The following is a 17,101-nucleotide window of genomic DNA, read 5'->3' as shown; positions in this document are numbered from 1 at the left end:
GGGCCCAGATCAATAATATGCCATGGAGAGGGCCACTCCTTCTTGTTTATCAGTAGTCTCATGATCACTAGCTTGAAGGATGTTCACAAGATACTCCATCCATCCATCCATCCATCCATCCATCCATCCATCTAATCATCTATCCATCTATCCTCTATCCATCTCAGAAAGATTTCCTTATTTCCTCTGTTGGCTAGACTCTATGCTAATGGCTACTCTGTGACCTCTGGTTGCTTGTTTTCATGTTGTACACATATTTAGTATGTGATATTATATTAAGTCCTAAAATTACGGTAACACAGAACAGGCCCATTCCCCCACAGTTTGATCCCCCCCATAATATTTCTTTCTATGTTGTACAAATGTGAAATGTGTAATTATACTACCTCTTCTTGAGAAATGTCTTAAATCCAATATCCCAAATGCATTAAATACGTCATCTAGGGGTGTGTGTGTGTGTGTTTTGAGACGGAGTCTTGCTCTGTCACCTAGGCTGGAGTGCAGTGGCACAATCTCAGCTCACTGCGACCTCTGCCTCCTGGGTTCAAGTGATTTTCATGCCTCAGACTCCTGAGTAGCTGGGACTACACGCGCATGCCATCACGCCTGGCTAATTTTTGTATTTTTAGTAGAGACAGGGTTTTACCACGTTGGCCACGCTGGTCTCGAATTCCTGACCTCAAGTGATCTGCCCGCCTTGGCCTTCCAAAGTGCTCATTTAGGTGTTTTTATTTGAAACAGAGAAGAGGCCAGGTACAGTGGCTCACCCCTATAATCCGAGCATTTGGGGAGACAGGTAGGGGGATGGCTTGAGCCAAGAAGTTTGACACCAGCCTTGGCAGCATAGTAAGATCCCATCTCTACAAAAAAGTTAAAAAATTATCTGAGCATGATGGTATGCATCTATACTCCCAGATGCTTGAGAGGCTGAGGTGGGAGGATCACTTGAGTCCTGGAGTTTGAGACCAGCCCAGGCAACAGTGAGACCCCATCTCTACCAAAAAAAACAACAACAAACAAAACCAAACCAAAATTAGCCTGGCATGGTGGCACACTCCTGTAATCCCAGCTACTTGGGAGGCTAAGGGTGGGAGGAGTGCTTGAGCCCAGCAGTTTGAGGCTGCAGTGAGCTATGATCACCCACTATACTCTAGCCTAGGCCACAGGTAGAGACCCTGCCTCTGAAAAATGAAATAAAAATAAAAAAATAATAAAATAAAATAGAGAAGGGTGTCTCAGAGTCCCTGTCCAGAGACAAGGACACCATTCCTGACGGGTGTTATATTTGGGATCTACTGGCTCTTTGCCCAAGTTCTTCATTTTCTTTTTGAAGGCTTAGGTGCTGGTTGAGAGGGTGATGTAGGTTAGCTTGGTTTTCAGCTCTCCTAACCCCTGTTTGGACCACAGATCTTTTCCAAGTATCCTGGGACCCCAGAATCATTCACTTTCATTTCATTTCTGCTGAAGACTCCTAAGAAGGGAAATTTTCATCTCTGAATTCAAGCCTAAGTCAGAGCTTCTCCCACAGACACACTTTCTCAGGAGTTCTTGCCAAGAGACCTGGACTAGCAAGAATAAAGCAAAAGAGAAGGAGGGCTGGACGTAGTGTGCCTTGTGTTAGCTGGTTGTAAATGATCTCAGAATCCTGAGACACCTACTGTGTTGAGAAGCTTCAGAGCTTCTCTCAACTCTGAGATTCACAGAGAGTCAGTTCACTGGAAATGTAAGCATCTTAGCCTTTGGAAGAGAAAAAGAGAAACTGTCATTGTGTGTTGGAATATGATCTAGGTAGAGCAGTGGTTCTCAACATTGAATCACCGGGGAGCTTTTAAAAGCATGAATGGCTGGGCATGGTGGCTCATGCCTGTAATTCCAGCACTTTGGGAAGCCAAGGCGGGTGGATTACTTGAGGTCAGGAGTTCAAGACCAGCCTGACCAACATGGCGAAACCCCATCTCTATTAAAATACAACATTAACTGGGTGTGGTGGTGCATGCTTGTAATCCCAGCTACTTGGGAGGCTGAGGCAGGAGAATTGCTTGAACCCGGGAGGCAGAGGTTGGAGTGAGTCCAGATGGCACCATTGCTCCAGCCTGGGTAACAAGAGCAAAAATCCATCTCAAAGAAAAAATAAGAAAAAAAAAGCATGAATGCTGGGCCTCAACAGAGTAAATGAATCAGAGTCTCTGGGTAGAGTCTGGGCATGATGCTTCTGAAAGCTTCCCAAGGTATTTTCATGTCAAGATCAAGGATCTTGGTCTAAGAGATAAGTGAGAGATGGCCATTTAATATGGTTTGGCTGTGTTCCCACCCAAATCTCATCTTGAATTGTAACTCCCACAATTCCCATGTGTCATGGGAGGAACCTGGTGGGAGGTAATTGAATCAAAGGGGCGGGTCTTTCCTGTGCTGTTCTTATGATAGTGGATAAGTCTCATGAGATCTGATAGTTTTAAAAATGGGAGTTTCCATGCAGAAGCTCTGCTTTTCTCTTTGCCTGCTGCCCTCCATGTAAGAAGTGACTTGCTCTTCCTTGCCTTCCGCCATGATTGTGAGGCCTCCACAGGCATGTGGAACTGTAAGTCCATTAAATTTCTTTCTTTTGTAAATTGCCTAGTCTTGGGTATGTCTTTATCAGCAGTGTGAAAATGGACTAATACAGCTATGTTCTAGCTCTCCTTTTTTGACATTCCTGAGATCCTGCAGAAGTGTTATATTTCAGGGGTGTTGTAGAGCTCTAGGCATTCAGGGCACATCTTTTTTAATTTTAATTTTTTTTATATTTAAATTTATTTGTTATTTTAAAAATTTCAATAACTTTAAGGGCAAGAGTGGTTTTTAGTTACATGGATGAATTATACAGTGTTAAATTCTGAGATTTTAGTGTAGTCAGGGCACATCATGTGGTCAAGTGTTTAACCAGTGGCTCTTGATAGAGAAAGAAAAGGAAGATCTGTTGGTGTTTAAGAATTTGATATTTTGTAACTAGGATGAGTGGGCTGTGCTCTCTGTTCCTGTCAGGTTCCATCATCGCTCAGGGCACTGCGTCTCAGCTTCCCAGAAAGAGCTGATAGTTTCTGGCCTGGCCCTCGTTGTTTGGTTTGCAAGGGCTTTTGGTTTGTCTGTTACTTTGTCCGTGCCCCATAAGTGAGTGACTGGCCACTCAAAATGAGTGATGCTAAAGGGATAGGAAGCAGAGAATGCAGATTCAAGACCAACCTCTTTATATTAAGGAAGACTGGGCTTTGGGGAAAGAGGAGATCCAAAAAAATCAAACAAGAGAGGGGACATGTGTGGCCGTAATATTGTAGAGATATCAGGTATCACTCAAGCCATGTGGAGAGTTGAGAGTCTTCTTGTGGTAAACACACAAAAGTTAAGCTGTTCCTCACAAAAACTTGGGTGCTTATAGAGAAGAACACATTATCTAGGTTATCATTTGTCTAGATTTTGCTACTCCCAGAGTGGCCAACTTTTGTGCTCGAATAAAGTCACTGCTGTGTGTTTGGAAGATGTCTTTACTTGCCAGAATGAATAGAACACCCTGAAAGTGCCTGGCTTCAGCATTTCAAAGTGAACTGGAACCTCAGGGTCTTTCATAACAAAACTGACCTTGGTCTTCTGGTCTTCATGAAATATTAGTGTTTCAGTGAATATTTCTCAATTTCATCCACCCCAGATAGTTCTTACTCAACCATGCGCTAGCAATTTTATTTGTAGTTGGTTCTTAAATGGAACTGGAAGTACAGCCTAGTCTATCAATTATTGATAAATCAACCAATAACATTTCCTTTGTTTCCTTGCCCACAAAATCTCAGAAACAGAACCTTTGAAAATGGCCCCATAAGTCTTTGGGATGATCCACATTCTTTGTTGTTCTCATATGCCAGAATGCATAGGAGCAAACCCCCACTTCTACTTTGTAAAACATTTCGACATAAATGTCTGGTTCTTCTGAACACTCTCATTCCAAGCACAGAATAATTATTAGCTTGGAGAGGCTCTGTTATTATTATTTTTTTTTCATTTTAGTTTAAGATGTTAGGATCCCTGCCTATGTAAATGAAGTCAGGAAACACACTGAGATGTTAGGATATTTCTATTTTCTTCTTTCCTGGGTAGGTTCTCCTAAAAGATGTCAACGTTCAATTGTTGGCTAGCAACCTGTGGCATTTAATTATTCTTGACGTTTAATCCATCATGGTGTGAAAAAAAAAAGAAAACGTAGCCTGTCTACTCCTCCTACTCTTCCAAGAGAAACAATAGAATAATTAAATTGGTAACTAAAGTGCTAAGAATAATGAGAAACCACATAAGACTAGCATGATGTTACTCTTAGAACATTAACAGGAAACAAGTTCTGAGGCTATCTCCTCCTACTTCATTTTTTTTTTTCTCTTCCTGTCCAGATAATCATGAGTCATCATCCTGTATAAATGAATAATAGTTTAATTTAAAGAAGCCAATATTGTTTGGAGGTCGTTTATCACTTCACGGCTCTCATTCACAGTCAAGTCATGTGGAACTACACAACTTTCTTTTTGTGCACTGGAGCTGGAAATCTTGTTGAGTTTGTGAGGCCTTACTTCTGCATATTTGAATCTGGTGACCAAATTAAACATTGTTCTAAGTAAGCGGGTGGGTGGGGATGGTGATGGGCTGGGACTGAGGTGGGGAGACAGAGAGCTGCCTTGAGAGATTCTGGGCTTTCGCGCTTGTGATTTCAGGGCATGGAAGCTGGATTTGGATTTGAATAGTAGTATGTTGATAGTGGTGTGTGTGATAGAGAACTGATCCTAAACCTTAATATTTCAATAAGAACAATCATAAAGGACAGAAAATGGGACACTTTTTAAAGGCTAACTAAAGAAATTGGATTCATACTGTTAGGACTAATGATTGAAAGCAAAGGAAAACTCAAGCAACGTTCCTCAGCCGGCACATTCAAATGATAAATTACATTTAAGCACTGAAAGAAACAACAGCTGCAGTTAATGAAAAGCCAAATTTATCTAAATTTCTCCAGTTGATCAGTCAAAATAATCAGTATGGCTCTCACTCCATAATCACTTTTGGTGGGGAGGGGAGGGGAGGGGAGATGAGAGACGGGGAGGACAAAGAGAGAAGATAGGTTTTATTTTAAAAGGTATAGCTTCCAAAAGGAACTGTAAAACTACTGAGTTGCAGAAAATTCATTTTCTTGTTATCAATGTCATCAATACTCTAGATTTGTTGTTTTATTTTTAACTCTCCTAAGGATAATGCAGTTGGCTTTTGTATGGAATGAAGCCTATAGACATGGGCTGGAGGCGGGAAATCCGGGGGCGGGTTGTGATAATGATACAAATCTGAAATGCTTTCCAAAGCATCATATGTCCATTGAGCTGTTTCATTATTACAACACCTGTGAAATAGACAACAGGTATTGTTTGTGGCAGTTTTACACAGACAGGTACCAAAGGTTTGGGGGGGGCAAGTGACCTACCCAAAGTCAGCTAATAAGCTCATCTACAAGGTGGGGACAGAAGAAGATGTCCACACTCGTCACCAAACGCTCTACTAGAAAACAGAAATAAATTCTCCATGCCTCATATCCTTACATGGTGAAAGCAGGAAAATCCTGTTGCAGAAGCCACTTGGAGGAGCTGCCATCACAGGCTGCTTGGGGCCAGCTTCCTTCCAGCACAGAGCTCTGCGCAGAGCCTGCATGTGGTGTGGAATTCCATTAGAACTTACTCACCATATGTTTGTCTGCTGGTGTTCAATGGAACCTGAGGGAGGGCATAATGGATCTCCGTTACTAAACCGTGTGGAAGGCTTCCAGAGATTTAATAGTCTACCTCGAGGTGATGAATAGAGGCGCTCTTGTGTGCCTTGCATAATCAGGGAGGCTTGGTGCTCTGAATGCGCCACACTCTCCTCCAACACCCTTCTGGAAAAGTCTGTACAGCTGGCACTCCTGGAGTCATTTCAAAAGTGGAGATGGGCGGGGAGGGTGCCTTCCTCTCATCTTCCTTGAGAAAAGATCTGCGGGATGAGATTGCACTGATAGCTGGAGATTTTGAGTAGAAGGAAATAGGCTAGAAGATTGGAGAGGAGAGAGAAGGCATTCGGTGACCTGGATTTCCCTCCTTGCAGATGTAGTGGTCTGATCATTCTATCAAGGCCATGACTGTGAAGAGCACTGTGGGTGATGGCTGGTGGCTCGCGGGAGCTGGCTTGTGCATGGCGCCCAAAGCCAAAGGTGAGGGGCTGCTGGTAGCACTGAACCATGAGGCTGCCAAATGGCCATGAAATTTTATTCCTTCCAGTTAATTTTCTCGTTGATGTGCTTTTAATTCATATGGCGTAGGAGCGACAGAAATAGAACTATGGTAGAACTTTGCTGGTTTGTCTGCCAGGGAACTGAACACTTGAAAAGGTAGGAGCACAAGGAGACTGAGCCCGTGAACTCAGGAAGGGCAGAAACCAAGCTGCTTCTCCAGTGGATTCAAAGTCTAGATAGCTGTGAGAGTGGGGGACATGGAGAGCGCAGATTATTAGTTCTTTTTCTCATTCCTGTGGCTCTTTACCATCCCCTCTGGTCTTCCGCCATCTTGTAGGTAACATTTCTCATTGCTGCCTCTTCTCTTCTCTTCCTTTTTTTTTTTTTTTTTTTAACAGAATTTCGCTTTTGTTACCCAGGCTGGAGTACAATGGTGCAATCTCGGCTCACTGCAACCTCCGCTTCCCAGGTTCAAGCGATTCTCCTGCCTCAGCCTCCCGAGTAGCTGGGGTTATAGGCATGCACCACCACGTCCGGCTAATTTTGTATTTTTAGTAGATACAGGGTTTCTCCATGTTGGTGAGGCTGGTCTCGAACTCCCGACCTCAGGTGATCTGCCCTCGTTGGCCTCCCAAAGTGCTGGGATTACAGGCATGAGACACCACGCCTGGCCTTCCTTTCCTTTTTTGACAGTCTAACCCGCATATTAAATCCTACCATGAAAACCAAAGCCCATCCCTCCAGTATGGACTCTGCATTGCACCAAAATATGAGGGCATTTTTGGTACCCGGAGCCATGTTTGAAGTGGATGGAATACTGAAAGCCAGACAGAGAGCCATCTTTTCATGGGCTTGCCTGCAGGTCTGTGCATGAAGGAATCTTGTATAATTCTTCCGGTTTAAGCAAACTCTGAGGTATTCGTTTTTTCATTTATTCAGCATCTACCATGTAGCACGTACTTGTCAGACATGCAGAGTACAACAACAAACAAGGCTTGGTGCTTGCCCTCTAGAGGCTTTCTGGGAATGCATTAAAATAAATCAGAAGTTGGTGAAGTGTTAGATGTGTGGCAGAATTTCCTTTTCCTATCTCTTTGTTTACACATGGAACTCCAGGAATTGGGAGAGGATAATGGGGCTAATTGTAATGTCAAGGTAGAGAGAGAGTTTGTAATGTGACTTAAGGTTGGGAAGGGGCAAATTTTCCTTTAGGATTATAAAGTAAAATTATATCAGACGCTAGCCAAGGGTGCAGCTGGGCATGAATCACTTATCTAGACCTAATGGGCAGTTATTGGCAGGAGATTGTTCTCCCATGCCAGTGGGAGATGCATCTGAAATTGTTTTTAGATACTTGAGGAGACCAAAAGAAATAAAAGAGGAAGCTGAGCCAGAGAGTGGGCCACCTCCGCTCCCTCAACTCCTGGGGTCCAAAGCTCCCCTTGTCTTTCCTCTAGAAGCAAAAGAGGGAGAGAATAGCTTAGACTACAACACGTGGCAGGCTTTGAACCTTGCAAGATCAGGGATGCACCAAAGCTAAAGGAAGAGAATTAATTTCAGGAATGGAAAAGTCTGGGACTTCTGGAGCAAAGAAACTAGAAGAAAGAACGTCAGAAAATTTGGGGAGTTCAACTAGCCTTTACTTGTTTATACTTGTAGTGCTGGTGATATTCTCAGGGTGTACTTGAAGATCAAAACAAGAAAGAGTTTCTAATCCAACTAGGGTAGGAGGGTTTAGGGGAGAGTGGAAGAAGTGTACCATCATCTGTAAATCCTGAAACATCGTAGACATTAGCACAGGACAGTCAAACAGAGGCCAGCAGATATTAGCTCTGTTCGTTATTCTTCACAAATTCCTGTGCTTTCTCTGTATACACCTCGTCTTTTCTCCTTTGCAACATTATCTTTATGAGGATTCTTTGTTCTTTTCTACCAGACTAGTGGTTGTGGATATACTTGGGACTCTTCCTTTTCCCAGTGCTAGACTCTCTAGTTAGGAGGATCAGTGGGTCTCTGGGGATAGAGTAGGAAATTCAAAGGTCATAGAAAGATGAGGCATGGGACAGAGAGCTGCAGGGAGAATCATTACTCTTTCTTCTCAACCATAAAGTTTTCTGCAGTGTGACATCAGGTTGGCCTTCCAGGCCTATTTCTCAGTCCTGCTGTAGTCACCCTGGCTTCTGGGCCTTCCCTTGACGTTCCTTGGCTTCTTTGTCATGCTATTGTTTATGAAGTCTCTGGTTTCCTTTACCAGTCCTAAAGGGGATGCTATCCATTTCCTCTCAATCCTACCTGATGCAGCTTTGGGAAATGCACAAAAGACTCTTCTTACAAACTCCTTGAGCATTTATTGGCAGAATGTTGTTCCTTGGAGGTAGCTAATTTTTTTTTTTTCTTTCTTCTAGATGCTTTTGGGATTTTTTTTCTGTGATTTGCTGTTCCAAAAATTCATGAGAATGTATCTGGATATGGATGTGATCCCTTTCAAAGTTAAAAACCCAAATTCTTCTCTCTAGGCCTTTTCCACTTTTTATCTGCAAAGTGGGGATAACTACTTACCTTCAGATTGTTGGGAGAGTTTAATAAGATGAAAGACATAAAAGCACAGTATCACCTGCAAGTTTACCCCCTCCCTACCTCAGCAAATCCATACCTGGCCAATTAGCAAGAGTAGAAGATTTCTAAAGGTTCCCCAGTAGCCTTACATAGGGAAAGGTGGTGCTTTCAGCTACAGAATATCTTCTCAGCATTTGTAAGCTTCTTTAATTGGTAACAGATCCAATGATCCAATCCAGCAGCTGCAGCAGATAGAAGAGTTGAAAGATTCTAGAAGCTGCCTACTCCTGCTGCATTAGACATTTACATTATAATCACTGGCCTCATTTTCCTGTTTATCTCCTTAAACTTTTTTTTAATCAGCTTTTTCCCCCAGGTGTGATTTACATACAGTTATATTCACCCTTTTAAGTGTTCAGTTCATTAAGTTTTGGCAAATATTTATCATCGCTGCCTCATTATACTCACGATAAAGAATATTCCCATCACCCCAGAATCTACTGCATGCTTCTTTCCCTTTAATCACCTCTGCCTCCTTCCAGTCCCTGGCAATCACTGTTGGGCTTTCTATCATTTTAGTTTTGCCTTTCCCTGTATTTCTTATAAATTGAATCATACAGTTAGGTAGTTGTATGTCTTGGGTTTCTTTCACTTAGCAAACTGCTTTTAAGAGTCATCCATGTTGTTTTATGTAGCATGACCTATTTCCTTTATATTGCTGAGTAGTATCCCAATGTATAGATATACCAGAATATGCTTGTTTATTCATAGTTGATAGACATTTGGGTTATTTGCAGTTGTTGACTATTATTAATAAAGTGACTATGAACATTTGTACACAAAACATTATGTAGAAATATGCTTCCATTTCTCAGGTAAATACTATGAGTAGAATTGCAGAGTGATATGATAAGCGTATGCCAAAATGGTTTCCAAAATGGCTGTATAATTGTATATTCCCACCAGCAATGTATGAGTTTCAGTTGCTCCATATTCTCATCAGTCCTAGGTATTGTCAGTCTTTTTAATTCTAGCTATTTCAGAGAGAGTATAGTGGTATTTCATTGTGGTTTTAATTTGCATTTCTCTAATGACTAATGACGTTGAACATCTTTTTACGTGCTTATTTGCCATTCATATTTTCTTTGTTCAAATCTTTTGCTCATCTAAAAAATCGAGTTGTCTTATTATTATTGAATTATGTTTTTTAATATGTTCTGGATTCAAGTCTTTCATCAGATACAAATTTTGCAGACATTTTCTCCCACCCATTTTGTGGCTTGTATTCTTATTAATAGTCAATTTTAAAGATCAAAAGTTTTTAATTTGACAAAGTCTAATTTGTCATGCTTTTCTTTGTATTTTCTGTGTCCTATTTTTGAAATATTTTCCTAATCCAAGATCACAAATATTTTTTCTTATGGATTTTTTTGAAGTTTTATAGTTTTAGCTCTTATATTTAGACATGTGATGCTTCTTGAGTTAATTTTTATGTATTGTGAAAGGTTAGTGTCTAGGCTTGTTATTTCTCCAGATGGATATCCAATTGTTCCAGCACTATTTGTTGGAGAAAACTATCTTTCCCCATTGAATAACCTTGACATCTTTGAGTAGATCTATTATTGGACTCCTTTTTGTTCCACTGATCTGTATGTCTATCCTTATATAAATACTATACTGACTTAATTATTATAGCTTTACAGTAAGTCTTGAATCAGGTAGTGAACACTTTCTAACTTTTTCTTTTTCAAATTTATTTTAGCAATTTCAGGTCATTTTATTTCCCTATAAAATTTAGAATCAGCTTACCAGTTTCTACAAAAAGACTGCTGTGATTTTGATTGGGATTGTATTAAACCCTTAGATCAATATGGGAAAGTTGGTGCATTAATAATTTTGAGTCTTTCATTCATGAACATAGTATGTCTATTTATTCAGATCTTCTTTAATTTCTTTTAGCAATACTTTATTTTGTAGTTTTTAGTATGTCAGTATTACACATATTTAGACAAATCTCTAACTCTTCATATTTTTGACACAATTGTAAATGGTATATTTATATTTTAAAAGTAAACATCCAATTATTTGTTGCTAGTATATATAAATGCAATTGATTTTTATATATTCATCTTGTATTCTGTGATCTTGCTAACCTCACTTTTTAGTTCTGGTAGCTATTTGTATATTCCTTGGGATTTTTCATGTGGACAATTGGGCCATCTGCAAATAGAGACAGTTTTACTTCATTATTTTAACTCTCTATGATTTTAATTTTTTTTCTTCCCTTATTGCACTGGTGGAATATCAGTACAATGTTAAATAGAAGTGGTGTGAGCAGAGATCCTGACCTTGTTCCTGATTTTAGGGAGAAAGCGTTCAGTCTTATCTCCACATATGTTAAAATTCCAGAATACCATTTTCTTATTTTTTTAGATAGTCAACTATCTTTTAAAGACATTAAAAAATCAGATTAAAGTCTTTTATACTTGCCATTTCCATTGCTCTTCATCCCTTTGTGAAGATCTAAATTTCCATCTGATATTTTCCTTCTGCCCGAGGAATTTTAACCTTTTTTTGTAATGCATGTTTGCTGACAAAGAATTATTTAGGCATTTGTTTTTCCCAAAACATCTTTATCTTGTCTTCAGTTTTGAAAGGTAAGTATGCTGAGTATAAAACTCTACATTGACAGTGTTTTCTTTTAGTATTTTAAACATGTCTCTCCATTGTCTTCTGTCATGCATATTTTTGGAGAAGTCTGCTGACATTCTTATTTTTGTTTATTTGTATTAAATGTGTCATTTTTTATTTGACTGCTTTTAAGATTTTCTTTTTTTGGCACTTTTATGATAATTTGCCTTGGTGTGATTTTCTATGTCTATTTTGCCTGAAGTTTGTTGAGTTTCTTGGATTTGTGGATTTACAGTTTTCATCAAATTTAAAGTTTTTTGGCCATCATTTCTTCAAATTTTTTTTTCTTTCTGTCTCAATCCCTAGTCCTTTTTTCCTTTCAAAACTTTAATTAAATGTATGTTAGACTGGCTGATATTTCCCCAAATTCACTGACGTCTTGTTTAGCTCTGTTCATTTTTTAAATTCTTTTTTTTCTCTCTGTGCTTTACATAGAATTTTTTTTATTGCTACGCTTTCAAATTCACTTTTTGTTTTTGCAATGTTTAATATGCTGTTAATCTTATCCAGTGTATTTATCAATACATATCCCTAGAAGTTCATATGTTTCTTTTTTATATCTTCCACTTTTTTTCTCGTCACATTTATGTTTTGAAAAATATCCTTGAATATATGGAATATATTTTTGATAGTGTTTTAAGTCTTCTCTATTAATTTAATTATTTCTGTTGTTGTTTCTGGGTCAGTTTCGACTGGTTGAATTTTCCCCTAGTTATAGATCATATTTTCTGCTTTTAAAACATGCTTATAACTTTTATTGGACTCTAGTCATTATGAATTTTATGTTCATTCATGCTGGGTTTTGCTGTATTCTTTTTTTTTTTTTTTTTTTTCATGTTGGGTTTTTTTTTTTTTTTTTTTTTTTTTTTTTTTTTTTTTTTTGAGACGGAGTCTCGCTCTGTCGCCCAGGCTGGAGTGCAGTGGCCGGATCTCAGCTTACTGCAAGCTCTGCCTCTCGGGTTTACGCCATTCTCCTGCCTCAGCCTCCCAAGTAGCTGGGACTACAGGCGCCCGCCACCTCGCCCGGCTAGTTTTTTGTATTTTTTTTTAGTAGAGACGGGGTTTCACCGTGTTCGCCAGGATGGTCTCGATCTCCTCACCTCGTGATCCGCCCGTCTCGTTTTGCTGTATTCTTTAAAGCATGTCAAATTTGTTCTGCATATAGTTATGTTACTTTCATGTCAGTCTTATCATTTCCAGGCATACTTTTAAGTTTTGTTAGGGCATGTCCAGAGCAGCCTTTATTCTACTGATCATTTAGCTTCACTATGAAACCACCCCCATTCTGAGGACTCTATTCAGTTTCCTGTGTATCATGAGATCCCTCGTCTGTGGTGGTTCGGAATTTGAACATAAACTCTTCCTAGCCATATGTGAACTATGAAAATTATTTGATCTATTACTTTCTAAAGTTTCACGCCATATTATGTACAGATTATTTCTCAAAGACTTGAGGGCATCCCTCTGTAGTTATCCGGAACCCTCTGTGCAGCCCTACTTACTCTTGTCTGCAAATTCTAGACACGTTGGCCTCCCTATCTTTGTTTCCTAAACTTTGTGAGAAAAAGTCAACTGAATTCTCTTCCTGTTTGAGTTCTCCCTCCTGTACTGAGGCCTGGAAACTCTCTCTAGGCAGTGATTTGGGTTAATTTTACTGCTCATCTCATTTGTTTCCTTTCTCTCACAGATCATAGTCCCATGCTATCTGCTGCACATGTCTGAATACTATTTCATACTTTTTGTCTGATTTTCAGTTGTTTACAGAGACATTTCCCATAGCAGTTAATTCTTCATTGGCAGAAGTGAAAGTCCTAGACTTTTAACAAAGGAAGCAATTGATGCACAAATACATTCCTTATATTTTTTAAAAAAGGGCAAATAATACTGGTTAAATGCAATTCCCTCTAGATTTCTTCACCTGTCCCCATCCAATGTCACCTCTACCCTACATCAGTCCTTTCTGTAGAGGTAACTACCATTACCAGTTTGGTGTTTATTTTTTCTATTTTTTTTCTGAGCTCATTCAATACATTTACAAATTTATATTTGTTTAAATGGGAATATGCTATGGTTTTATGTTTTTTGAGATTTGACCATTTTCGTATACATGAAATTTGTACAACTTGTCATTTTCACTTAGTGTACGTCTGTGATATATTGCCATATGAGTTTAAATAAATATACCTTATTCTTTTAAACTGCTGCATAGTATATTAATATGAATATGGACATATGGATATACTATATAGTATCTAGTTTATCCATATGAATATGTTTTAATTCATTTAACAACTTCCTGTCTTTAGACTTCTTACCTTTCTGACCAATAAGTAGTTATGGACTACTGAATATTTGATTAAAAAAAACAAATTGTAACCAATATTAATCATTCAGAGTGGTTGCTAATATGTCAACTGAAATAACATAATATTAAAGCAAATAATCCCTGCCCCCAGGTTATAAAATGGAACATTGCTAGTTTTTTAGAAATTTTCTTTGTTTCTTTCTGACATAATTCCCTCTACCCTTCAAACATAACTACACACTACTCTTCTGTGGTAATCATTTCTCTTGTTTACTTTATACTGTTACCACTAATGCACGTCAGTAAATTGCATTGCATTTCCTTTTCTTTTTGAACTTAATACAAATGGAATGACACTGTAAATATTGTTTTGTCACTTGCTTATTTTCCTCATTTCTGTTTGTGAAATTCATTGACACGTATTATTGATGTGTACTTAATTTTATTGTGGTATATTATTCTACTTTAAATATGTTACACTTTATTTTTTCCATTCTACTGTTGATATACATTTGGGATGTGTCCAATTTTAGGCAATGTTCCTATGAACAACTGGTACAAACCTTCCAAGGCATGAGTTTCTCTGGTGTATATATCTAGAATTGCTTGGTCATAATGCATGCATGGGTGCTACATTTTTAGGCATGGTCAAATTTTTTCCAAAGGAGTTTTGCAAATATATACCTCCACAAACAGTGTTTGAACTTTGACATTGCATCCACATCCTCACCAGCACTTGGTATTGTAAAACATAATTTTTTTTTTTTTTTTTTTTTTGAGACGGAGTCTCACTTTGTCATCTAGGCTGGAGTGCAGTGGAGCGATCTCGGCTCATTGCAAGTTCCACCTCCTGGATTCACACCATTCTCCTGCCTCAGCCTCCCGAGTAGCTGGGATTACAGGCATCCGCCACCATGCCCGGCTAATTTTTTGTATTTGTTTTAGTAGAGGCAGGGTTTCCCCATGTTGGCCAGGATGGTCTCGATCTCCTGACCTCGTGATCCGCCCGCCTTGGCCTCTCAAAGTGCTGAGACTACAGGCGTGAGCCACCGCACCCGGCGAACATAATTTTTTCAAATCTCATGCCAGTGTAGTAATTGCTAATTGTTCTTTTAATTTGTATTTCTTTGATTATTAGTAAGGTCAAGAACCTTTTCATGTTTGTTGACTATTCAAATTTCCTTTTTATAATTAATTAATTAATTAATTTTTATTTTTTGAGATGGAGTCTTGCTCTGTCGCCCAGGCTGGAGTGCTGGAGTGCAGTGGCGCTATCTTGGCTCACTGCAACCTCTGCCTCCCAGGTTCAAGTGATTATCCTGCCTCAGCCTCTCAAGTAGCTGGGACTACAGGTGCATGCCACCATGCCCAGCTAACTTTTGTATTTTTGGTAGAAATGGGATTTCACTTTGGTGGCCAGGCTAGTCTTGAACTCCTGACCTTGTGATCCACCTGCTCTTTGGCCTTCCAAAATTCTGGGATAGCAGGTGTGAGCCACCGTGCTGGGCCTCAAATTTTGTTTTTTAAAGTCGAGTCTTTTGTTCATTTGTTTTTCTTGCTTCTCCTTCTTCTTTCCTCCTCTTTTCTTCTTCATCTTCTTTTCTTTTTTTTTTTTTTTAGCAATTTGCATAAATTATACTATAATCTGGATTGTCATTCTTCTTTAATTACTTGAGTTGCAAATATTTTCTACCAGTTGGAGGTTATCTTCCCACTATCTTCATGGTGTCTTTTGATGAACAAAACTTCTTAATTTTAGTATAGTCTAATTTTTCATTTTATTTATTACAAAGTTTACTTTTGTGTCTTATTTAAAACTCTTATATACCAAGAAGATGTTACCTAAAATATTATATCTTTACTTTTCATATATAGGTGTTTAGGATTAAATAACTGGATTGATTACCTGTATATGTATATGTAGATAAAGGTAAATTTTAATTTTTCTCTAAAGAATACCTGATTCTGACAGCACAATTTTCTTTTGAAATTTTGTTATTTTTCCACTGAACTACAATGCTAACTCAATTATATATCAGTTGTCCTGGTATGTATTGTTGAGGTTCTGGGTTCTCTGTTTTGTTTGATTTTCTCTGTTTCTACCTTTTAGCCTATACCAGGCTGTTTTAATAATAGTAGCTTTATAATAATTTTTAATAATTGGTAGAACAAAGTCCCCTCCCCCCCAGTTTTCTTCTTCATGCTTATCCTGGTCAAGAATAGCCAACACTTTAATAGTTTCACATGAATTTTAGAATCAGCTTTCAATTTTAAAGCACTCCAACATACACGTACATGCACATTTCTTTCCTCACTTCTCTCTTCACCCTCCCTGTGCTATTCACATGCAACAAACTGTTGAGATTTTGGTATTTATTCTGTTGAATATATAGATCAATTTAGGGAGAATGGACATCTTTATTACTGGAGTCTTTTGATCCCATATAGTCTTTGTATTTATTTACATTAAAAATCTTTAAAAGCAGTGTTATTTTTTCCGTAGAGTTTTTTTTATTATTTTATTAAATTTTTTCCTAGAAAATCCATATTTTATAAATGATGTTTTAAAAATGTCACCTTCTAGGTAACTGTTGCTAGTATATAAAAATGTAATAGTTTTTATATGTAATTTTATATCAAATGTTCTTGGTAAACTTGATTCCTATTATGTATCTGAACAACAGTTTTATTTTTTCCAAATCTTTATCCTTTTTATTTCTTTGCAGTATTGTCTAGGATCTCCAGTATATTGTTGAATAAAATTAGTGATAATGGATATTTTTGTCTTATTTGTAATCACAAAGGGAATACTTTTAATATTTTACTCTTAAAAATGGGTCTTAATATATATTATATATATATATGATTATGTATTTAAAAAAAATATTTATTTATTTTCCCCATAAGTTATTGGGGTACAGGTAGTATTTGGTTACATGAATAAATGCTTTGCAGTAATTTGTGAGATTTTGGTGCACCTATCACCTGAGCAGTATGCACTACACCACATTTGTAGTCTTTTATCCCTCATCCCCCCTCACGCTTCCCCCCAAGTCCCCAAAGCCCATTGTATCATTCTTATGCCTTCGCATCCTCATAGCTTAGCTCCCACATATCAGTGAGAACATATGATACTTGGTTTTTCATTCGTGAGTTACTTCACTTAGAATAATAGTCTGCAGTTTCATCCAGGTCACTGCAAATGCTGTTAATACATTCCTTTTTATGGCCACATAGTATTCCATTATGTATGTATGTATGTGTGTGTGTGTGTGTGTGTGTGT

General features: G+C 38.3%; 1 long non-coding RNA gene across 1 annotated transcript in view; it reads left to right on the top strand.

The window, feature by feature from the left end:
- The first annotated feature begins 4,556 nt into the window (after positions 1 to 4,556).
- Positions 4,557 to 17,101, top strand: part of LOC108532759 (uncharacterized) — a 31,368-nt gene continuing 18,823 nt past the window's right edge. The window contains exons 1-2 of the long non-coding RNA XR_001886543.1: positions 4,557 to 4,630; positions 6,139 to 6,244. This is a non-coding gene — a long non-coding RNA (uncharacterized LOC108532759). The remainder of the gene's footprint in view (positions 4,631 to 6,138; positions 6,245 to 17,101) is intronic.

Source organism: Rhinopithecus bieti, unplaced genomic scaffold (assembly GCF_001698545.2).
Source record: "Rhinopithecus bieti isolate Rb0 unplaced genomic scaffold, ASM169854v2 scaffold_7681, whole genome shotgun sequence".
Taxonomy (NCBI): domain Eukaryota; kingdom Metazoa; phylum Chordata; class Mammalia; order Primates; family Cercopithecidae; genus Rhinopithecus; species Rhinopithecus bieti.
This window is presented reverse-complemented; position numbering and strand designations above follow the sequence as displayed.